The sequence below is a fragment of the Heterocephalus glaber genome, unplaced genomic scaffold (assembly GCF_053883595.1).
Source record: "Heterocephalus glaber isolate CG9 unplaced genomic scaffold, H.glaber_assembly_v1.0 deba00001497, whole genome shotgun sequence".
NCBI lineage: Eukaryota > Metazoa > Chordata > Mammalia > Rodentia > Bathyergidae > Heterocephalus > Heterocephalus glaber.
The window spans coordinates 62,840,712-62,855,406 of NW_028258320.1; the positions used below are offsets into that span (position 1 = coordinate 62,840,712).

A 14,695-nucleotide genomic window follows, 5' to 3' on the forward strand; every position below is an offset into this window, starting at 1 on the left:
AGAAAAAAGGAAAATCTAAGGGAAAGTTACATAAAATTTCCACACCTCAGCAGAGGAGGTGAACCTTCCGGGCTGCCATACTACCAACCCCAGCACCAAGGAGATGAGCCTCGCAGGTGCCAGCGGGACCCCCCCCCCCGAAATGAGAAGACACATAAACAAGTCTCAAAACCAGACTCCCAGATCACCTAAAGCAACCCCAAACAGAAATGAGATGGAACAATCTCATACTCAACTACCTGGACTCCCTGAACTGGCAACGAAAGAGCATCTGGAAAAAATGAAACCAGAAATAATTTCTCAGATAACAGCAGAGATTGTGCCCATAGTGCAAGACATGATTAATAAATCTAGAGAGAACACAGATTAAAAAAATAGAGGAGCTGAGGAACATGATGGAATCCCAACACAGGAAACAAATGGAATCCATAAAACATAACAAACAGATTTCCAGGAGATTAAAAACTCCATTGAGGCGCGACTTCCGGTCGGCGTAGTCGAAGGTGCTGTTCAGAGCGGGAGGCGGCGGTGCGCGGGCAGAGGCGGCCAGGGACTGGGCCGCTGAGCTGTGCTCGCTCACGCCGCGGCGTTGGTGGACGGATCCGCGGCGTCGGACGGATCCGCGCCGTGAAGAGGCATGTGTCTGAGCCGCTGGGAAGCCGAAGACCATCCAGACGCAGCAGGACCGAGCACACGCGGACCCCGAGGGCCGGGACAGCACGGACCATGGCGCTGAAGCGGATTAATAAGAAACTTAGTGATTTGGCCCTTGACCCTCCAGCACAATGTTTTGCAGGTCCAGTTGGGGATGACATGTTCCATTGGGAAGCCACAATAATGGGACCTAATGACAGCCCATATCAAGGTGGTGTATTCTTTTTGACAATTCATTTTCCTACAGACTACCCCTTCATACCACCTAAGGTTGCATTTACAAGAATTTATCATCCAAATATTAACAGTAATGGCAGCATTTGTCTCGATATCCTAAGATCACAGTGGTCTCCTGCTTTAACTATTTCTAAAGTTCTTTTATCCATTTGTTCACTGCTATGTGATCCAAACCCAGATGACCCCCTACTTCCAGAGATTGCACGGATCTATAAAACAGACAGAGACAAGTACAACAGAATATCTTGAGAATGGACTCAGAAGTATGCCATGTGATGCTACCTTAAAATCAGAATAACCTGCATTATAGCTGGAATAAACTTTAAATTACTGTTCCTTTTTTGATTTTCTTATCCAGCTGCTCCCCTATCAGACCTCTTCTTTTTAATTTTATTTTTTGTTTACCTCCCTCCATTCATTCACATGGTCATCTGAGAAGACTTAAGCTCTTCCAGCTTTGGACAGTAACTGCTTTTAGAAACTGTGAAGTAGTTACAAGAGAACAGTTGCCCAAGAGTCAGAATTTTCTTTTTAAATGGAGCATGTGTATTATGTGGCCAATGTCTTCACTTTAACTTGGTTATAAGACTAAACCATTTCTCACAGCTCTAACTGCTGAAGAAGCCAGCTGAGGAGGGGAGATGGATGCTCAATTGTCACAGCAAGGAAGCAGCATTATTCTAGCAGCATCCATTCTTGTTAAGCCTTCCACTGTTAGAGATTTGAGGTTACGTGATATACTTCATGCTCATAACTGATGTGGCTGGAGAATTGGTATTGAATTTACAGCATCGGCAGAACAGAAAATGTGATGTATTTTATGCATGTCAATAAAGGAATGACCTGTTCTTGTTCTACAGAGAATGGAAATTGGAACTCAAACACCCTTTGTATTCCAAAATAGGGTCTCAAAACATTTTGTAATTTTCATTTAAATTGTTAGGAGGCTTGGAGCTATTAGTTAATCTATCTTCCAAAACACTGTTAAATATAGCACTGAGTAAATGATACAAGTTGTCAATGGATGAGTGATCAACTAATAGCTCTGCTAGTAATTTCTTCAATAAAGTTGCATAAACCAATGAGTTAGCTGCCTGGATTAATCAGTATGGGAAACAATCTTGTAAATGCAAAGCTGGGTTTTTTTGTATATACTGTTGGGATTTGCTTCATTGTTTGACATCAGATAATGATATAAAGTTCAAGAGTGACTATTTTGTCATGTTCAGCTAAAATGCAGTCTGTTACAGGTTGATCTATCATTTGACCTGACTTACACAGAATAGGCTGCTTGGATAGCGTAGCTTCAGTGTGCTGCATATGATCCTGGCAGCCCTGGAGATCGAGATGGACTTGGGCCCCAGCAGCTCTGAAATGTGTGTATGGAGTTGAAGTTTATTTTCCAGGTGCATCCCCTGTCTAGAATGTCTTCACCTTGTACACTTGACACCCTAAGAAAACCATCACATGGGAGCAGTGGGTCGGAATTGACAGAATAAAGTACTGCTCAATGTGGGAGCTGTTGCGAGGCTGTGTTGATATGGCCTAGCCCTGGGGTATTTGAGTATCCGAGGGAGTGGATTGTCAGCCATTTACAGTTGTGAGCGTCAGTGCAGCAGGTACCACTGCAGGGAACTTCACATGCATGGCTAAGGTCGAGTGCTGTTGGGTTCTTCTGTTCAACAAGCGCTCTTTCTACTGCTGAACTGTAGTAACAAGGGCATTACCATCCTTCACCCTAACTCTGACCCTGTAGTTTTACTTTTTTCCTAGTTAACTTGATTTACCCATTGTTTTATTTCAAGTCCTGTGTACAGTTTCTAGCAAATGTGGTGTTTCCACTTCCACATTTTTGCACTGCTTACACTTACATGCAATCTTATTTCTTGTCTGCACACAGATGTGGAAAGCTAGAAATAAACATTAAAGCTTAATTTTTATAAATATTTTAATATGTAGTTTGGACATAATTTGTTAAGTTTCTACTTTAAACTGGAAGTGAAATGCATGCTTTCTGAAGATATTCTAGCTTTGTTCATTCTGTAGTAAGTGCTTCGTTTGGAAATACAAATCTGCCTAAATGGTGTTTTCCAATGAATGAAGTGACTTTTATCTTGCTTTAAAAATCATGGGTTCTTCAGGGTAGATGTCATGCTGTCAAAACTTTCATGGATTCAAATTATGAATGAAAAACCAGTAACTGCTCCACAAGGTAAGAAATAACTGCTCATTGGCTATTTTCAGAATCTTTCCAAGATTCCTATACTCAAAATAACAGCTTTAATAGGCATGTTCTTGAAAGCCAAACATGAATAAAACTTTTAGAATAAAAGGGTGGGGCCCTAATTGGCTTTCAAATGGACTCTTTTTTTAGCCTTAGACATTGTTTACAGAGATACCTTAGACTACCGTGATCATAATTAGTGGGTATGTCCAGTTGTGTCTTTTGATACTTTGTGTATCTCCTGTGTTGCTTCTAAGGGAATAAGCCATAGAGGCTTCTCCAGGTGTAAGAACAGTGAAGTATCTGGAAAACTCCATGTTTTTGAATGTATAGGCGCTGGACTTGGGATCACCATGATACCTTCAAAAGAATCTTAAGGATTTGGGCTCTTCTCCACCCGGCAGCAACTGGACATTGCTAGTGCCATGTGTAGGACTGATGTGACTGTTCGGTTAAGTTTTGGTTTGGACTGTTGTCTGTGTTTCCTGTAGTAGACACATTTTTCTTCACCTATGAATACAGTTGGTCTGTGAGTGGTGAATACTACATTCTTAAGTGACTCACTTTTTTCTCAGGCAGGTTTGCAATGTGATGATCAGACTCTTTGTTTAACATTAGTTTCCTTTTACTGTGTGGGTGTACATGGTTAACTAGTGGTCTCAGGGGTAGCGAGGCACTCACTTCACTTTTAAATATGAATGGCTTAGTATTAAAATACTGATCATGCTGTGCTAGTGATGGGGGTGACAAATTAGCCATGTTTTGTGTTGACGTAACTGTTAACTGTTGATTACACTTAAGTGAATGTCTTTTTTGAGGAACCCAGTGCAAGTCACTAAATGTCTAAAAGTGACAACTGCCTAAGACTTGTAATAGCTAACGTTAATTGAGCTTAAAGGAATTGTTACCATTAAAGTCTGTGTTTAAAGACAAAAAAAAAAACAAAAAAACTCCATTGAAAGTTTACACAGCAGAATGAGCCAATGTGAGGACAGAATTTCAGATATAGAAGATAAGATTGCAATTAGTGACCAGGAAAAGAAAAATTTCTTTAAAACACTAAGGGACCATGAGAAATCAATCCAGCAGCTGCTAGACAATGCAAAGAAGAATAACATAGGACTGATCAGTCAATGAAAAAACAGGAGAGAATGCAGATGACATAAAAAAAACTGTTCATAGAAGTGATGGCAGAAAACTTCCCAAGCAGGAGAAAAGAACTTGACATACGGAGAAGTGAGGTATATAGGACTACAACTAGCCTTGATAAAAAAAAAAATCTACACATAGGCATATGATAGTTAAGATTCCAGAAACCCAACAGAAGAACAAAATTTTACAAGCAGTTAGAGAAAAGAAACAAATCACATACAAAGGAAAGCCCATCAGAATCACAGCAGACTTCTCAATGCAAACCCTCAAGGCAAGAAGAGCTTGGAGTGATGTATTTCCAGCCCTGAAGGAAAACAGCCTCCAACCCAGACTGCTGTACCCTGCAAAACTATCTTTCAAAATTGATGGAGAAATAAGATACTTTCATGACAAAGAGCACCTTAGGAACTTCATGAATACCAAACCAGCACTTCAAAATTTTTAGACAATATCCTAAGAAAACACAAGGATCACAACCCCAGGAAGCCCAGCAGAATGAATCCATCCAGCACAACAAAAAATTAAGTCTAACAAAAAGAAAAAGTCAATACATATCAGTTATAACCGTCAATATTAATGGTCTCAATTCACCAATCAAAAGAAATAGACTGGCAGAATGGGTCAAGAAGCAAGATCCGGCTTCTCCCGACACGGAAGCAGAGCCGGCAGAGCGCCGCTGTGGAGCCGCCGCCCCCTTGTCGCCCGGCGGCTGCGTGGGGACGCGAAGCGCGGGGGCTCTGGGTCGCCTCGATGATTCCGGGCCGGCGGCGGCGGCAGAGGCGGAGGGAGGATGACAGCTCCCCGGGAACGCAGTGCCGACCTGGCTCGTTTCTACACTGTCACCGAGCCCCAGCGACACCCGAGGGGCTACACTGTGTATAAGGTCACCGCCCGGGTTGTTTCACGGAAAAACCCAGAGGATGTCCAGGAGATAATCGTATGGAAGAGGTTCAGTGATTTTAAGAAACTGCACAAAGAGCTATGGCAAATTCACAAACACTTATTCCGTCATTCAGAACTGTTTTCTCCCTTTGCTAAAGGAATAGTGTTTGGGCGATTTGATGAAACCTTCATAGAAGAGAGAAGACAGTGTGCCGAAGACCTGCTGCAGTTCTCTGCCAACATTCCCGCTCTTTACAACAGTAAACAGCTTGAAGAGTTTTTCAAGGGCGGGATAATCAATGATGGCTCTGAATTAATTGGCCCCCCTGAAGGTTGCTCAGACTCCCTCGCTGATCCTGTTTCTGAGTGTAGTGCAGAAGGCTTCTCCAGTGACAGTGATCTGATATCCCTTACTGTTGATGTGGATTCTCTTGCTGAGTTAGATGATGGAATGGCTTCCAATCGAAATTCTCCCATTAGAACTTTGGGTCTCAGTCTTTCTTCGGGGTCTTCAGCACCAGGGGCTGTTGCTTCTGACAGCGAACCGAGCAAAACAGAAGAACGGGAAAGCCGTAGCCTCTTTCCTGGCAGTTTAAAACCTAAACTTGGCAAGAGAGATTATTTGGAGAAAGCAGGAAAATTAATAAAACTGGCCTTGAAAAAGGAAGAGGAAGACGACTACGAAGCTGCTTCTGAATTTTATAGGAAGGGAGTTGACTTACTCCTAGAAGGTGTTCAAGGTTTTACTTGTAATGGACACAAGGACAGAGCAGACATTCATCTTAAAAGGTCTGAGGAAAAGCAGCGAATCCAGCAGGAACAGAAAGACCATCATCCCCTGCTGCGTGCCCAACATGGTGTGTCTGCACAAGTACATCGTCTCGGAGGAGTCGGTGTTCCTGGTGCTGCAGCACGCGGAAGGTGGCAAGCTCTGGTCATATCTCAGTAAATTTCTAAATAGAAGTCCTGAAGAAAGCTTTGACACCAAGGAAGTAACGAAGTCCATGCTTGCTGAGGTTCACCTGCAGCAGCCAGCTCCCAGCCCTCAGGACAGCAGCTGCTTTGAGTCCAGGGGCAGCGACGGGGGAGGCGTGCTCAGACTTCTGCCTCTGAAGACCAGTCTCACTCCAAGTTCTCAAGAGGACAGCACGCATGAAGACGATGGCCAACACAGCTCTCCAAAGTGGCCCGATTCTGGGTCAAGTTCAGAAGAGGACTGCACTACTAGTTATTTAACATTGTGCAATGAATATGGTCAAGAAAAGATCGAACCAGGGACTTTGAATGAGGAACCCTACGTGAAGACCGAAGGGAAGGATGTTGGTGCCAGAGCCGTCCAGCGCTTCCCAGCATGCCTTGCTGCCGACAGTGCCGACTCCAGCACACAGCTGAGAGCTCACGAGTTGAAGTTCTTCCTTGGAGATGAGGACTCTGAAGCACTTCCTTCTCCAAGAACATCCGATTCCCTTAGCAGATCAAAAAACAGCCCCATGGAATTCTTTAGAATAGATAGTAAGGACAGCACAAACGAATTTCTGGGACTCGATTTTGGAGAAAAATTGTATAGTCTGAAATCAGAACCCTTGAAGCCATTCTTTGGTCTTCCAGATGGAGACCACACTTCCAAGAGTTTGAATGCCAGCGAAAGCAGGCTCGAGTTTACAGCTCTGGACACCGTTAGCAGGGTCTCAGATGACTCAGTCCCAGTTATCTCACTTAAAGATGCAGCTTTTGATGATATCACTGGTACTGATGAAGGAAGGCCTGATCTTCTTGTAAATCTACCTGGTGAATTGGAGCCACCAAAAGAAGCTGCAGCTATAGAACCTACTAAGTTTACACAGACTTCCCTAGACAGAGTAGAAAATAAGCTGCTGGAGGCTCTGGACGTGTTTGGTCTCCGGCTTAGTGCTGAACAATGCCAAGCCCCTGAAGAGGAAGGCTCAGAGAACCTGAGTGGCCCCCCCGAGACACACTATGTCCAGGAGGACCTGGGTGTGTTATTTGTAGCAGCTGTTGATCATAGCGGTTCAGAAGATGTGACTTTGTTACATAACTCAGATCCTAAGTTTGGACGACTCGGAGTAACTGAGTTGGCCTTAACTGGAGACAACGTGGAAGAAAGCTTATTCCATATTTCTAATACACTCTCAGGTGCTAACAAATATAATGCAAACACAGACACTTTAAAAACAGAGGAAATATTGCTGCTTACAGATCGGACTGATGACTTGGCTACTTCTTTATTCCAAAGAAACTCAGAGACTAAGGGCGAAAGTGGGTTAGCCCTGGAAGGAGACAAGGAAATCCATCAGATTTTTGAGGACCTTGATAAAAAAATTAGCACTAAACTCCAGGTTTTATATCCCAGAGGACTGCATTCAAAGATGGGCAGCTGAAATGGTGGTAGCCCTTGATGCTTTACATAGAGAGGGAATTGTGTGCCACGATTTGAACCCAAACAACATCTTATTGAATGATAGAGGACACATTCAGCTAACGTATTTTAGCAGGTGGAGTGAGGTTGAAGATTCCTGTGACAGCGATGCCATAGTGAGAATGTTCTGTGCCTCAGAGGTTGGAGCAATCACAGAAGAAACTGAAGCCTGTGATTGGTGGAGCTTGGGTGTTGTCCTCTTTGAACTTCTCACTGGCAAGACTTTGGTTGAGTGCCACCCGGCAGGAATAAATACTCACACTACCTTGAACATGCCAGAAAGTGTCTCCGAAGAGGCTCGGTCCCTCATTCAACAGCTCTTGCAGTTCAACCCCCTGGAATGTCTGGGAGCTGGAGTCGCTGGTGTTGAAGATATCAAATCTCACCCGTTTTTCACTCCTGTGGATTGGGCAGCACTGATGAGACGAATGCCACCCAGGGCTATTTTCACACATTCTGATCTCTGAAACAGCAGCTCAGCCGCACAGTCGTTATGGAGCAGCAAAGCCTCCGGATCAAGGCCTTTCGAGGACCTGGGGGAGGAGCTAAAAGAGCTTTCACTTACACTCACTGTCTGGACAGATACTAGCTAATTGTGCCAGGAACTGTTATATTCGTACCTTTAACCAAGGTGTTGCTTAATGTAATGCACTTTCGGGTGGTAAGTGCGTGCAAACCCGGCTGAAACAGGAATGCGCTTCCAGAGGTTCCTCTGACTCAGAGCTCTAAGTACAGACCTGTTTCACTTGAAAGAAAGAACCTTACAAGGCAGCTGACTCCCCTCTGCTAACCAAAGTTGGTTTACATCATCAAATTATTTGCTGAATAATGCACTGAAAGTGCTTGATGAACAGTGTCATCTATGGGGCTTGCAAAGTGTGAAAAAATACACGCATGACATGTGAAAGGAAACCCACCCTGAGATGTGTATAACTCGTGGACTTTGAATGTGGCTCCGGGTGATTTCTGTGAGGCAAAAACACTTTATGTTATCAACTTGGAACTTGGTGGGTTGGTAGTGGTTCTTTAGGGAGGTTCATAGAAACACTTCCCGCTCTTCAGCCTCGTCTTTCTTTCCCCATCTTTCCATTTCTTGCAACCTTTGCTGATTCTTTTCTTCTTGCCCTTGTTAGCAGCACATGTGCAACAAAAAAGGGGAATATTTATTTCCCAAATTGTATCATGTTAATCGGGACTAAAAAATCATGACAAAATAAATGTGGTAAAAATGTGAAAAAAAAAAAAAAAAGAAGCAAGATCCAACAATATGCTGAATACAGGAAACACACTTGATTCAAAAAGAAACTCAGACTGAAAGTTAAAGGGTGGAAAACAATACTCCATGTGTCAGAAACCCTCCCAAAAAAGCAGGAGTAGCTATCATCTTTGCAGATCAAGTGAATTTCAAACCAACACTTATTAAGAGAGACAAAGAAGGACAATACATCCTTGTAAAGGGAACAATCAAAGAGAAAGAGATGACAATCATAAACGTATATGCACCAAACACTAGTCCACCCAACTATATAAAACAAATACTAATGGACATGAAAAATCAAATAAGCACTAATAAAATAGTAGTGGGGGAACTCAATACCCCACTGCCACAAATAGATAGATCAACTAGACAAAAAACAAGCAACGAAATACTAGAACTCAGTCAAGCTCTTGAACAAATGAATTTAACAGATGTTTGCGAAGTGTTCACAAAATCAGAGTAAACATTCTTTTCAGATGCACACAGGTCATTCTCCAAAATAGACAACATACTCTGTCATAAAACATCTTTAAGTAAGTGCAAAGGAATTGAAGTTATCCCATGTATATTATCAGACCATAGTGTGATGAAATTGGAGATCAATAGCAAAAGAAACGGCAAGAATTTCATAAACATATAGAAATTGAACAACACACTTCTGAATAACCAATGGGTCACAGAGGAAATTAAAGAAGAAATCAGACAGTTCCTACAATTAAATGACAATACTGATACAATATATCAGAATCTATGGGACACAATGCAATCAATCTTTCGAGGGAAATTCATAGCAGCAAATACTCATATAGGAAAACAGAGCAAGCCCAATTAAACAACCTGATGCTGAACCTCAAGCTTCTAGAAAAAGAAGAATAGGACAAACCTAAAGCTCATACAAGGGAGGAAATCATAAAGATCAGGGCAGAAATCAATGCAATGGAGACTAAAAGAATGATACAAAAAATCAATGAAGCCAAGAGTTGGTTCTTCAAAAGAATAAACAAAATTGACAAACCCTTAGCCAACCTTATCAGAAAAAGGAAACAAAAGGCCCAAATCCATGCAATTAGGAATGAAAAGGGTGAGATTACAGCAGAAATCCAGAGGATCATCAATACCTACTTCTAGAACCTATATGCCAATAAGATGGAAAATACAGAAGAAATAGACAGATTCCTAGATATGTGGAAATTACCAAAGTTGAATGAAGATGACCTAAAAATAATAAACAACCCAATATCAATCAATGAAATTGAAAATGTAATTAAAAACTTACCAACTAAGAAAAGCCTGGGTCCTGATGGCTTCACTGCTGAATTCTACAAGACATTTAGAGAGGAACTACTGCCACTACTGTTTAAACTCTTCAGTGAAACTAAAAAGGAAGCAATACTCCCAAATTCATTCCTGGAAGCAAGCATCACCTTGATCCTCAAAGCAGAGACCCAACTGAAAAAGAGAACTATAGGCCAATCTCACTAATGAACATAGATGCAAAAATCCTTAATAAGACACTGGAAAATAGAATGCAGACAATCATCAAGAAGATCATATACCCTGACCAAGCGGGATTCATCCCAGGGGTGTAGGGATGGTTCAACATACGCAAATCAATAAATGTAATTCACTATATCAATAGAGCCAAGGACAAAAACCATATGATCATCTCAAAAGATGCAGAAAAAGTATTTGACAAAATCCAACACACATTTATGATAAAAACCCTACAAAAAATTGGAATAGATGGTCTCTACCTCAATCTGATAAAAGCCATATAGGAAAAACCAACAGTCAATATCACACTAAATGGTCAAAAACTGAAATCCTTCACACTAAAATCAGGAACAAGACAAGGATGTCCATTATCACCACTCCTGTTCAATATAGCCTTGGAAATGTTAGCCACAACAATTAGACAAGAGAAAGAAATAAAAGGAATAAAGATAGGAAATGAAGAAGTCAAATTGTCATTATTTGCAGATGACATGATACTCTATATAGAAGACCCCAAGAACCCCACTAAAAGTCTTCTAGACTTAATAACCAAATTCAATAAAGTAGCTGGATACAAGGTCAACACACAAAAATCAATAGCTTTCCTCTACACGAACAAGAGACTCACTGAGAGAGAAATAGGGCAAGCAATTCCTTTTACAATAGCATCCAAAAAACTTAAATACCTAGGAATCAACTAACAAAAGAAATCAAAGACCTCTACTCTGAAAACTATAGCACTCTGAAAAGAGAGATTGAAGATGATATCAGAAAATGGAAAGACATCCCATGGTCCTGGATAGGAAGAATCAACATAGTGAAAATGGCCATACTTCCAAAACTGCTATATAGATTCAATACAATCCCAATTGAACAGCAGCATACTTCACTGACCTTGAGAAAACAATCCAAAAATTCATTTGGAAGAAGAAGAGACCCAGAACAGCAAAAGCAATTCTAGGTAACAGAGACATGGCTGGCGGTATCACAACCTCCAACTTGCAACTATACTACAAAGCTACTGTGATAAAAACAGCATGGTACTGGCAAAGAAACAGACCTGAGGGCCAGTGGAACAGATTAAAAAATGGAGAAACAACTCCAGACTTACTCAGCTACCTCATCTTTGACAAAGGAGCCAAATACCCTCACTGGAGGAAAGATAGCTTCTTTAATAAATGGTGCTGGAAAAATTGGGTTTCAACTTGCCAGAGATTAAAAGTAGACCTACATCTCTCACCATGCACTAAACTAAAATCAAAATGGATTAAAGATCTAAATATTAAAACAGAAACACTGAACCAGCTGGAACAGAGGTTAGGTAGAACTCTTGAAGACATTGGTGTAGGAAATGATTTTATGAACAAAACTGCAGTTGCCCGTGAACTTACACAATCAACAAGTGGGATCTCTTCTTATTAAAAAGCTTCTGCACAGCAAGAGAAACCACCAGCAGTGTGAAGAGATAACCCACAATGTGGGAAAAAAATTACACCTGCTGTTGCTCAAACAAAAGCTTACTATCTAGAATCTATAAAGAACTTAAAAAAATCAGACCCCCAAATTTAAAGACCCAATCCAAAAATGGGCATCTGCAATGAATAGACATTTCTCAGACAAAGAAGTAGAAATAGCAAATAAACATATGAAAAAAATGTTCAACATCACTGGTCATTTGAGAGGTGCAAATGAAAACAACACTGTGATTCCACCTCACTGCAGAAAGAATGGCTGCTCTCATGAAATCAACCAATAGCAAATGCTGGCGGGGCTGTGGGGGAAGAGGAACCCTGCTCCACTGCTTGTGGGAGTGCAGACTGGTGCAACCCCTGTGGAAATCAGTATGGAGATACTTCAAAGAACTAGAACTAGAGGTCCCATTTGACCTAGCTATTCCCCTGCTAGTTATCTTTCCCAAAGGATTAAAAGAATCATACCACAGTGATGTATGTGCGTCCATGTTCATAGCAGCACAATTTGTAATAGCTAAAACTTGGAAGCAGCCCCATTGACCGTCAAGTGGAAACTGGATAAAGAAAATGTGGTTTTATAATAAAATGGAGTACTACTCAGCCATAAAAAATGAGAAATTAGAGGGGCCAGGGATTTAGCTCAGTGGTTCTGGGGCACCTGCCTTGCAAGTGGAAGGTCCCGAGTTCAATCCATGGTACCAAAAAAAAAAAAAAGAGAAATTAGAGACATTTATAACTAAATGGATGCACATTGAGGTGATACTCTTAAGTGAAATAAATAGGACACACGTGTGTGAATACTGAATAGTTTGTCTAGTGTGAGGAACTGAAAGCATAAATAAGGACTAAAAGGTATAATAGATAATGTGAAATAGGAAGAAAAAGGGCAAAGGGGACGGGGAAGTGGGAGGGGTAGGGGGAAGGAAAGAAGGCAATGGAATTAATATGAAAAAATGGAAACAAAGTCTTTGTAAATAGGGAGGGATGGAGGGGTTGAAGGGAGGGGAGGGGAAGGGGGAAAAATAAGAACCAAGAGAGATTATGTAAAGGTGCAAATTTCCAATGATGAATGTCATTATGTTATATACCTCAAATGTATCAATAAAATTAATTTTTAAAAAAAGATGGGCCAGGGACAGCAAAGAAGGAAGGCCTGAGCGAGGAGCACTTTCTCTAGCCCTTGCCACACGGTCATTTGTTACCCTGTTCTGTACCTACAGGGACCCAGAGGGGACTCGGCTTGGGTACTGCCAACTGCTACTGTTTATGCCAGCCAGCAGTCAGACCCTGTGCTAAGTGCTTTTACAGAATTGTCTGTGTTTTGGTTTGAATTGTGAGCTCTTAAAAAAGATGTTGACGTTCTAGTCCTCAGTATCCTATTTGGAAATAGAATCTTTACAAATGTCGTCAAGTTAAGATGAGTTCATTAAGGTCAGTCTTATATGTCAGTATGACCAGTGTCCTTATAAGAAGAGGGACGTTGGCCATGGACACATAGTGTCTTGTGGTGATGATGCAAATGACCGAATACCACTGCAGCAAGGCTGGGGATGGCCAGGATAGCCAGGGAATGCCTAGAATGGACAGGAAATTCCCACGATGGCCAGGGAATGCCCAAGATGGCCCACCACCACCAGGAGCTAGAGCTGAAGAGCAAGGAATCTCCTTTAAGGATAGCCTGGTCAACATTTTGGTCTGAGAATTCTAGCATCCAAAACTGAGACAGTAGGTCCCTGTCACTATTATAACAGTCCTAGTAAACAAATGCACCTTCTTTCCTCTGCGGTACCATTACCCACCAGTGGGAGGCAGAACGGAGGCTCCCTAAAGAGGTCCCTGCATTAATTCCCAGAATCGGGTAACATGGACTTCACAGACAGAAAAGGAATTTAAGTTTCCTTAAGACAGGGAGATTCCTTGGATAGACCCATCTAATCACCTGAGCTTTCAAACCTGACAACTTTTTCCAGCTGGAGCAGCAGATGCAGCAGAGGGAGATGTTGGAGACACATGTAAGGGATGTGGATGTCATTTCTGGCTTTGAACACACAGGAACCTGTTGGGAGGCTCCCCATGGACTGTCTGTAAGGAAGGGGTACCTAGAGTGGAATCAAGGAACAGTCTGCTGAGCGTTGAGGCAGATCTTCCCCAGGGCCTCTGTGAGGAATGGAGCCCCCATTTCAGCTGAGCCCACCCTGATTTCTGCCCTTTGGGGCTGTGAGATAGCATATCTGTGCAGCTATAAGCCTAGAGTGTGTGGTAACTTGTCACAGCCGCAACAGGAAGCTAGTATGTCATCTACAGAACGGATGCCACAACTGAGGGCCAGTGGAGAGGTGAGGCGACATTGCTAAGTTCAGAGCTGGTCAGTAGAGGCGCTGCCACGGGAACTCAGGTATGACCAAAGCTGAAGTCCACAAGATTTACCTGTCCAATGCTAAGGAACTTGTGGCAGAGTTGGGCAATAGGTAAACTGAGTCTAGATAAGACAGTGACACTGGACATGACCTGGCAGAAAGGAAAGGAAAAATGGACAGGGGGAATCTGTGACCCCTTGGGCTGGGATGGGGGTGATGCCAATAGCAGATAGCCAACACTGGGTGGGGAGCTCCAGCACTAAGCACTGAGGGTCACAGCCAGGCAGAGCAGCAGGGGCTGGCATTGGGAAACAGCTAGAAAAGAGAGCTGGGGTGGGCCACATTTGTAGCAGGAATTCATCTGTGTCCATCTCTGTTTTTCCCTTGCATCTCCATAGGGTGGCTTTGGGGCCATGCAGCCACAGTGACAAGAGGGCTGCAGCCACAGGGTCTGTTGCCAGTCTCTCTTTGGGCTCCACCCTAACCCAGGGCAGGAAGGCAGAAAGCAAGAAAGCCAGTAATACATTA

At 42.4% G+C, this 14,695-nt stretch overlaps 2 pseudogenes; both read left to right on the forward strand.

The window, feature by feature from the left end:
• Positions 1 to 711: 711 nt before the first annotated feature.
• Positions 712 to 1,227, forward strand: LOC101708714 (ubiquitin-conjugating enzyme E2 D3 pseudogene; annotated as a pseudogene).
• A 3,740-nt stretch (positions 1,228 to 4,967) lies between these two features.
• LOC147825721 (inactive ribosomal protein S6 kinase delta-1 pseudogene) lies at positions 4,968 to 6,224 on the forward strand (annotated as a pseudogene).
• Positions 6,225 to 14,695: the final 8,471 nt, after the last annotated feature.